Below are 10,217 nucleotides of genomic sequence, written 5' to 3' on the forward strand. Positions count from 1 at the left end.
CGTGGAGCAACTAAGCCTGTGCGTCACAACTACTGAGCCTGCGCTCTAGAGCCCATGAGCCACAACTACCAAAGCCCGCACGCCTAGAGCCCGTGCTCCACAACAAGAGAAGCCACCGCAATGAGAAGCCCGCACACTGCAAGGAAGAATAGCCCCCGCTCGCCGCAACTAGAGAAAGCCCACGCGCAGTAACAAAGACCCAACACAGCCAAAAATAAATAAATAAATAAACTTATTTTAAAAAAACAAACTCATCTTTGTGGCAAGGGCCATATCAAGTGTATGGCTCTCATGCCTTATGTAAAAACCTCTGACTTGGTCGAAGTGGTTCCCAGTAAATCTTTTCAGTTATACAAGGTGATTCAGGGAAAAAAGATTAAGAGTGTAACTAACTCTCCACTTGCCTACAACTAAGTCGAAAAAGAGGCATGTCTGAAAAAACTGTGAGTTTGGCTGTTGGTCCATGGGACTGACTGGAATCAAATAGATAAGAAGTCCCCCTGCCTCCCCCGCCAAAAAAAACACATTAGCTTGGATTTTTAAAAGACCATGAGTGTTCAAGTCTTAAAATGACCTTGAGGGCTTCCAAATTTCTATGGGCATGAAGGAGACCAAGAAAGCTGCCTTATTAAAGAAAGGCATAACCTCCACGTGTTCTCAAATGTGGCCAAGGAGAATAAATGGAAAAGGATGGGCCATTATAAGGGCAGAGCCAGGACTTCCCTGGTGGTCCAGCAGTTAAGACTCTGCGCTCCCAATGCAGGGGCCCGGGTTCGATCCCTGGTCAGGGAACTAGATCCCACATGCTGCAACTAAAGATCCCGCATGCCACAACTGAAGATCCCACACGCCACAACTGAAGATCCCACACGCCACAACTGAAGATCCCACACGAGGCAACTAAGACCTGGTGCAGCCAAATAAACAAACAAAAAAAGGCAGAGCCAAGGACATGGAGAAGAATGAACTAGGGAACTAGTCCCAGGAAGCAGTTCCGCTCCCAGGGGAAGCAGGGGGTCCTTTTCAACATCTGCCCAGCAGGATTTTAGAATTATCATAGACCAGTAACTTCTGTCTCCCATTTTTCCTTCTGAATGAGGGTGTTTACTGCTATTATCCTGTCCTTGTTCCACTTCATATGTTGGATGTGGTGGAGGGGACAGAGATAATTTGTGACTGATTGATTGATCCATTTATCTACTTATCTATCTAGTTATTTATCTATCTAGTTATCTGTTTATCTGTTTATTTACTTTGGGTCATAGGTCTCTGGATCAAGAGACGCCACATCTGGACCTGATACAGAGACTATCAGAGGTCCTGGATTTGAGCCTGATGCCATGATTAGATAGGTCATTTGGGTGGTCTGCCTTGAGAGAGGGATGCATTTATTTTGCATGTGGAGGAAACACAAAAGACAGTATTTGTGACAAAGAGGGCAGACGGGGGAAGATTTTACAATTGTTCAAAAACATTCATTGGCCTTCCCTGTGAGGCCCCTCCATACGAAAATATTATATATCCCCACTCCACTGACATCAGCTATGGTTTGCTTTAGGCAATGGAACTTGAGTTTCTTATTACTCCTGGCACAAATTACCATAAACTTAGTGGCTTAAAACAACATACATTTATTCTTTTATAGTTCTGGAGGTCAGAAATCCAAAATTAGTTTCACTGGGCTAAAGTCAAGGAGTTGGCCGGGCTGGCTCCTTCTGGAGGAACCATTTGCTTACCTTTTTCAGTTTCTAACTGATGCCTGCATTCCTTAGCTAGTGGCCCTATCCTCCATTTCAAAGCACATCATTCCAATCTTGGCTTCTATCATATCACCTTCTCCTCCCACTCTGACCTTCCTGTCTCCCTCTTATAAGGACCCTTGTGATTACCTTAGGCCTATCCAGATACTCCAGTATAATCTACCATTTCACCATCCTTAACTTAATCACATTGGCAAAGTCCCTTTTACCATATCAAGTAACATTCTCAGGTTCCAGGGATTAGGATGTGGTCATATTTAGAGGGCCATTGTTCAGCATACCACACCACCCAAATCCACATTTAACTGATTCTTTCATTTATTCACAAAATATTTATTGAGCAAGACTTACGTACCAGGCATTATGGCGGGTGCTGGAGGAGCAGAGGTGAAAATTCAGACAGGGTCTCTGCTTTCATGGAGTTTATATTTTAGTGGAGATGACAAGTAAAGAAATAGCTAAGACATCCCAAAACCAGGACATGTATTATTAAAAAATTAAGCAGTGTGTTGTGACAAAAAATTACAAGGGGTTGGAGATGGCTGTTCTAAAAGATATTCAGGAATGGTTTCTTAGGGGAGGTGACTTATCCAAAGGGCAGAACTGAGGGCTCAGAAGGCAGAGCAGAGCCATGGAGGGTTACTTGTAGGCCTGGACACCTAAAGAAATTTGCTCAGCTGGCTTTTGAAATTGCTTTGGATCAGTGACTCCTTTTTACCTTCCATTTCTTCCCTTTTTGAACCAGAATGTCTAAAACTATTACTCTATGCATGTCTCAGCGTTGCATGTTGGAGTACATGACTTGTTTCTTTAGTTTCATAGGTCCACAGATGGGAGGAATTGTGCTCCAGAATGGATTATGCCCAGAGCCTCATCTGCATCTAATTTAGATAATGAGACTTGGGACTTTTGGTTTGATGAGATTTATATGAGATTTTTTTCTTTTTTTACTCTGACTTGATGCTGTAATGGGATGAGACTTTTAGGGACCTTGGGAGGAAGTGAGTGTATTTTGTGTGTGGGACAGACATGAATCTTTGAGGGCTAGAAGGTGAACTGTCGTAAGGAGAATAATGGCCCCCAAAGATTCCATGCCCTAATCTCTATGAATATGTTACCTAACATGAGAAAAAGGGCTTTGCAGATGTAATTAAGTTTACTAATCAGTTGACCTTAAGATAGGGAGATTGTCCTGAATTATTCATGTGGGCCGAATGTAATCATATGAGCTCTTAAAAGCTGAAAATCTTCTCCAGCTAGCTACAGAAGAGGAAGACAGAAGTCAGAGAAATTTGAAGCAGGAGGACTCAATGTGCCATTGCTGACCTTGAAGAGGGAGGGGCTCCTAGCCAGGGAATGTAGATGGCCTCTAGAAACTGAGAACAACCACTGGCTGACAGCCAACAAAGAAACAGGGACCTCATTCCTACAGCCAAATGGAACTGAATTCTGTTAATAACCCAGGTGAGTCTGGAAGTGGATTCTATGTCAGGACCTCCAGATAAAAGCTCACACTGGCCAAGACCTTGACTTCAGCCTCATGAGACACTAAGTAGAGGACCCAGCTGAGTCAGCCTGGACTTCTGATCTATAGAACCATAAGATAAGAAACGGACGTTGTTTTTAAGATGTTAAGTTTGTGGTCACTTATTATGCAGCAGTAGACACAGTAAGATTTGAGCTGAGACTTGAACAGAAAGAGCATCATGGGCAAATCTAGGATTATGGGTTCCATCCCCAGGAAGGAGCAAGTGCAAAGGTCCCAAGACTGGGAAGAAAAAATAAACAGAAGGCCAGCATGGCTAGAGCCTGCTGAGTGTAAGGAGTAGGTAAGAGATGAGGTCAGAGTTGGGATAGGACTTGAATGGAAAGCAGGCTCCAGGGAGACGGATTTTAGTTGAGAGTGGGCTGTGCATAAGTAATTGAGAACAAGTCTCCAAATCTCCTTGGTTGAATCCAGAATGACCGCCCCATCTACAAAGCCTGCTGCCTTCCCTTACCTCTGCCTCAGCCCCGGTCCTGGAGTTTTCTCCTGCGAGGAGTCCCAGTTTATGCAGACATTCAGCTGGGGAGGGGATCATGACTGAAGTCCAAAGTACAGACTAAGGAGTGATGCCAGCTATTGCCCCACCAGCTGGGCCTATGATTTTGCATTCCCAAGATGCTTTCACTACCTGGGACAGTCCTGGCAGAGAGCCAGGGAATTAAAGGAAGTTGGGGCAGAAGAAAAGTGAGGACCAAAAGTCAGACTGTCTGGGAATTATCCAGATAACAAAATGGGACAAAGACATCACAAGAAAAGAAAACTTCAGATCACTATTTCTTATGAATATAGATGTAAAAATCCTCAACAAAATACTAGCAAACAAAATTCAGCAATATATAAAAATGATTATATAAGTGGGATTTATCTCAAGAATGCAAGGTTGGTTTAACATCTGAAAATCAATTAATGTAATAAAGAATATTAATAGAATAAAGAACAAAAACCCTCTGATCATCTCAATAGACACAGAAAATACATTTGACAAAATCCAACAACTTTTTCTTTTTTTTAAAATTATTTTATTTTTGGCTGCATTGGGTCTTCATTGCTGCGTGAAGGCTCTTCTCTGGTTGCGGTGAGCCGGGGCTACTCTTCGTTGTGGTGCGCGGGCTTCTCATTGGGGTAGCTTCCCTTGTTGAGGAGCATGGGCTCTAGGCATTCAGGCTTCAATAGTTGTGGCACGCGGGCTCAGTAGTTGTGGCGCACGGGCTTAGTTGCTCTGTGGCATGTGGGATCTTCCCGGACCAGAGCTCGAACCCGTGTCCCCTGCATTGGCAGGCGGATTCTTAATGACTGTGCCACCAGGGAAGCCCAACAACTTTGATTTTTTTAAAAAGCTTAAGAAACTAGGAATAAGAGAGAACTTCCTTAACTTGCTAATTATCAAAGGGCATCTGTGAAAAAGTCACAGCTAACATCATACTTAAATGATGAAAGACTGGATGTTTTCCCCCTCAGATCAGGATGTCTTCTCCCATCACTTCTATTTAACACTATAAGCAATAAAAAGAAACAAATGGCATCCAGATTGGAAAAGAAGAAGTAAACAATCTCATTTTACAGATGACATGATCTTGTATATAGAAAATCCTTAGGAATACACACACACACACACACACACACACACACACACACACACACACACACGTTAGAGCTAGTAAACTGGTTCAGCAAGGTTGCAGAAAACAAGAACAATGTACAAAAATCTACTGTCTTTCTCATCACTAGCAATGAACAATCCAAAAAAGAAAGAAAACAATTCCATTTACAATAGCAACAAAAGGAATAAAATACTTCTATATAAATTTAACAAAAGAAATGTAAGATTTATACACTGAACACTATAAAACACTGTTGAAAGAAATTAAAATCTAAATAAATTTAAAAACACCCCATGTTCATGGGTCAGAAGATTTAATATTGTCAAGATGACAGTACTCCTCAAATTGATCTACGGAGCCAATGCAATCCCTATCAGAATCCCAGACAGCTTCCTTTTCTTTTTCTTTTTTGCAAAAGTTGACAAGCTGATCCTAAAATTCATATGGAAATTCAAGGGATCTAGAAAAACAAAACTAATCTTGAAATAGAAGAACAAGTTGGAAGACCCACAGGTCCTGATTTAAAATTTTACTACCAAGCTACAGCAAGCAAAACAATGTGATACTGGCATAAAGAAAGATATATACCCAGGGAATAAAATTGAGAGTCTGGAAATAAACCCTTATATTTACAGTTAGGTTATTTTCAACAATGAAGTCAAGACAATTAGTGTGGAAAAAATAGTCTTTTCAATAAATGGAGTTGGGACAATTGGATATCCACATGCAGAAGAATGAAGTTAGACCCTTACCTCAAACCATATACAAAAATTAACTCAAAATGGATCAAAAATCTAAATGTAAGAGCTTTTAGCTATAAAAACTTATAGTTTATTTAAAAAAAATCTTTTAAGCATTTTAAACTTTTACATTTATAACTAAATTATAAACTTTGTAAATGTTTATAAAACCCTTGGATGAAAACATAGGCATAAATCTTCATGACCTTGTATTAGGAAATGGGTTATTAGATATGGCTCTCAAAGCACAAGCAAAAACAGACAAAAATAGACAAATTGGACATCATCAGAATTAAAAATGTTTGCGCTTTAAAGGGCATCATCAAGAAAGTAAAAAGACAACCCACACAATGGGAGGGAATTTTTGCAAATCATAAGGAACTTGTATCTAGAATACATAAGTCTTACCACTCAACAGAATCAATCCAATTAAAAAAATGGTCAAAGGGGGACTTCCCTGGTGGTCCAGTGGCTAAGACTTGGTGCTCCCAATGCAGGGGGCCCGGGTTTGATCCCTGGTCAGGGAACTAGATCCCACATGCCACAGCTAAGAGTTTGCATGCCGCAACTAAAAGATCCTGCATGCCGCAACTAAGACCCAGCACAGCCAAATTAATAAAAATAATAATAATGGCCAAAGGACTTGAATAGACATTTATCCAAAGATGATATACAAATGGCCAATAAGCCCATGAAAAGATCCTCAACATCATTTGCCACCAGGGAAATGTAAATCAAAACAACAAATTTACACCTACTAGGATGGCTGTAATGAAAAAGACAGAAAATAACAACTGTTGGTGAAGATGTGGAGAAACTGGAACATTCATACCCTGTTGGTGGGAATGTAAAATGGTGCAGCCACTTTGGAAAAGAGTCTGACAGTTGCTCCAATGGTTAAACATAGAGTTACCATATGACCCAGCAATTCCACTCCTAGATATATACACAGAGAATTGAAAAATATGTCCACACAAAAACTTGTACAGATACTTCCCTGGTGGCGTAGTGGTTAAGAATCCGCCTGCCAATGCAGGGGACATGGGTTTGATCCCTGGTCTGGGAAGATCCCACATGCTGTGGAGCAACTAAGCCTGTGCACCACAACTGCTGAGCCTGTGCTCTAGAGCCCGCGAGCCACAACTACCGAGCCCGCGAGCCACAACTACTGAAGCCTGCGCACCTAGAACCTGTGCTCCACAACAAAGAGAAGCCACTGCGATGAGAAGCCCGCGCACCGCAATGAAGAGTAGTCCCTGCTCACCACAACTAGAGAAAGCCTGCGTGCAGCAACGAAGACCCAATGCAGCCAAAAATAATAAATAAAATAAAATAAGTAAATGTATTAAAAAAAAAAAGACAGGCTCACTTAGTTCATTAAAAAAAAAACAAACTTGTACATGAATGTTCACAGCAGCATCACTCACAATAGACAAAAAATGGAGACCCAAATGTCCATTGGCTGATGAAAGGATAAATAAAGGTAGCATATCCATACAATGGAATATTATTTGACAATAAAAAAGAATGAAGAGCTGATCAAACTACAGCATGGATGAGCCTTGAGAACATTATGCCAAGTAAAAAATCAGTCACAAAAGACCACATATTGTATGACTCCATTTACATGAAATGTCCACAATAGGCAAACCTATAGAGACTGAAAGTAGATTAGCCATTGACTAGGGCTGAGGGAAAAGGGTTGGTGGGGGGTGAGGGGCTTGGATCAATAGGAAGTGACAGCTAATGGGTATGGAGTTTCTTTTGAGGGTATGAAAATATTCTAAAATTAGACTGTGATGGTTGCATAACCCTGTGAATATACCAAAAAACCACTGAATTGTACACTTCAGACAGGTTAATTGTATGGTATATGAATTATATTTTAATAATGCTATTAATTTTTTGAAAGTCAGACTGAGTCCTCAGGGAGCAGGAACTAGGGTATGCGATACTGGGGGTGTCAGAGAAGAGGGACCAAGGGATGGGTGTATTATCTGGGCCCAGAAAGGGAGCAGGAGTTGTGGATCTGTTCTGAACATCCAGGGGACCCACTTCATCCTTCATTGTAGATAGATACCCAGGGATGTCTGTTGATTAGTGTATATGGTATCTTTACACCTATTTTTAACAGGTGCCTCCCCAAACCCCAAGATAAATCATCTTGCTCAAGGCTAAAAATCAAGTCAGTAGTAAACAAAAGTTCCCCTGCTTTCAATCCCCGAGTCCGGTGTCTGTTTCTTTCCTCCTCTGGATATGGGTATGGGCAGTGAGTGTCCTTGGTCAAACTGGTGCCCTCTTTCTGCAGCCATGACACTGGTCCCTGCTGTTGCCATGTGGCCCCCTTGTTCTGCTGTGAACAGGAATGAGGGCCTGGGCATGACAACACTGAGTGAGGCCCCTGACACCAAGGGGATACCTAGTACTTCTGCTCTAGGTGCTACCTGGTGTACCAGTCCTGGGCTACAGCCAGCTGCTGCCTAGTCCCCATGACTGGCACTGGCACACCGGGCACTTCCTAAGGCTGCCAACTTGGTGGCCCCCAAGTCTACAGATAACAGCATAGAGAGAAGGATCTGGTTCACTCTGACCTTTGGCTTTGTTTTGGCTTATAAATGCAGAAGGCCCTGGTGGTTGGAATTTATAGTCCAGAATCAGTCCTTGATTATCTTTCTAGAAATATTCTATAGGAATTTGAGCACTTATGTGTAATTCGGCCCAAATGGGAGCATACTAACCACACTGCTCTGCACTTCACTCTTTTACACTTGACATATTCTTTGAATATTGCTCAACAACGTAAATTGAGAAGCCTCATTTTTTTTAAACATTTAAAAATTTTTTATTTAGTTATTTTTGTGTGTTGGGTCTTCATTGCTGCCCGCGGGCTTTCTTTAGTTGCGGTGAGCGGGGGCTCCTCTTCGTTGCGGTGCGCGGGCTTCTCATTGCGGTGGCTTCTCTTGTTGCGGAGCATTGGCTCTAGGCACGCGGGCTTCAGTAGTTGTGGCACATGGGCTCACTAGTTGTGGCGCACAGGCTTTGTTGCTCCGCAGCATGTGGGATCTTCCCGGACCAGGGCTCAAACCTGTGTCCCCTGCATTGGCAGGCGTATTCTTAACCACTGTGCCACCAGGGAAGTCCTGATAAGCCTCATTTTTTTTTTTTTTTTTTTAGTTTTGTGTTTTTCTTTCTCTTGGCTTTTTTTTTTTTAACACCTTTATTGGTTTACAGTGGTGTGTTTGTTTCTGCCTTATAACAAAGTGAATCAGCTATACATATACATATATCCCCATATCTCCTCCCTCTTGTGTCTCCCTCCCACCCTCCCTATCCCACCCCTCTAGGTGGTCACAAAGCACCGAGCTGATCTCCCTGTGCTGTGCGGCTGCTTCCCACTACTGATAAGCCTCATTTTTAAAAAAACTGTTGCATAATATATCTTAAAGCGGCCTTAGTTAGTCCTTTGCTAATGGTCATATAGGGTGTTCCCAGTTATCACAGATTTTGCGGCACCGAACAATCTTTCATCTTCAGTTTTGCCACAGAACTGGAAAAAGAAATCTGTGATGTAAATTCTTTGAGGTGTACTTGCTGAGAGTATATGCATTTAACCTTTTTTTTTTTTTTTTTTTTTAATGTGTTTGTTTGCTTTTTTCCCCCCTCTTCCAGTTTTATTGAGACATGACATACAGCACTGTATGTTGAAGGCATACAGCATAATGATTACATACATCATGAAGTATTTAACTTTTGATAAACATCAAATCATCTTCCCAATTTACACTAAATGTGGCACCTCGTTTTTGTTTTTCCATTTTTGGTCTTTGAAAAATTACTTTAAAAGTTATGTAGCCTTCCAGAGTATGGCTATAACTGTCAAGTTATTTAACAGCCTACATTTTTCCCGATTTGAATAATCATATTTATCATAAACTACATTCCCAGAAATAGTCAGGGCTGCTTTTGAATCCTCTCCCCCACTCTATTAACTAATTTATTCTTGTGTCAGTAATTTCCTGTTTTTATTCCAGTGCTTTGGTGTTTGATTATCTAGCGTGTCAAGTACATCACTTCCACTGTTTTTTTGTTTTTGTTTTTTTTTTGGCCAGCACAGCATGCAGGATCTTAGTTCCCTGACTAAGGATGGAACCCTTGCCCCCTGCAGTGGAAGCACGGAGTCTTAACCACTGGACCGCCGGGGAAGTCCTGACAGCTTCACTGTTGTTTTTTTTAAAATATTTATTTATTTATGTATTTGGCTGTGCTGGGTCTTAGCTGCGGCATGCGGGATCTTCGTTGTGGCATGCGGGCTCTTAGCTGCGGCATATGGGATCTAGTTCCCTGACCAAGGATCGAACCCGCGCCCCCTGCATTGGGAGCACGGAGTCTTAACCATTGGACCACCAGGGAAGTCCCCTCCACTGTTTTTAAATATATATATTGCACAGGAATTTAGGATTTTCAAGTTTTGTTAAAAAATTCTTTTGGATGGCAATGAACTTAAGGATTAAACTGGAGAAGCAACATCTTTTAATAATATCTTTCCACTCAGGTACATGGTATACCTCCA

This window comes from Eschrichtius robustus, chromosome 16 (genome assembly GCF_028021215.1).
Source record: "Eschrichtius robustus isolate mEscRob2 chromosome 16, mEscRob2.pri, whole genome shotgun sequence".
Lineage (NCBI taxonomy): Eukaryota > Metazoa > Chordata > Mammalia > Artiodactyla > Eschrichtiidae > Eschrichtius > Eschrichtius robustus.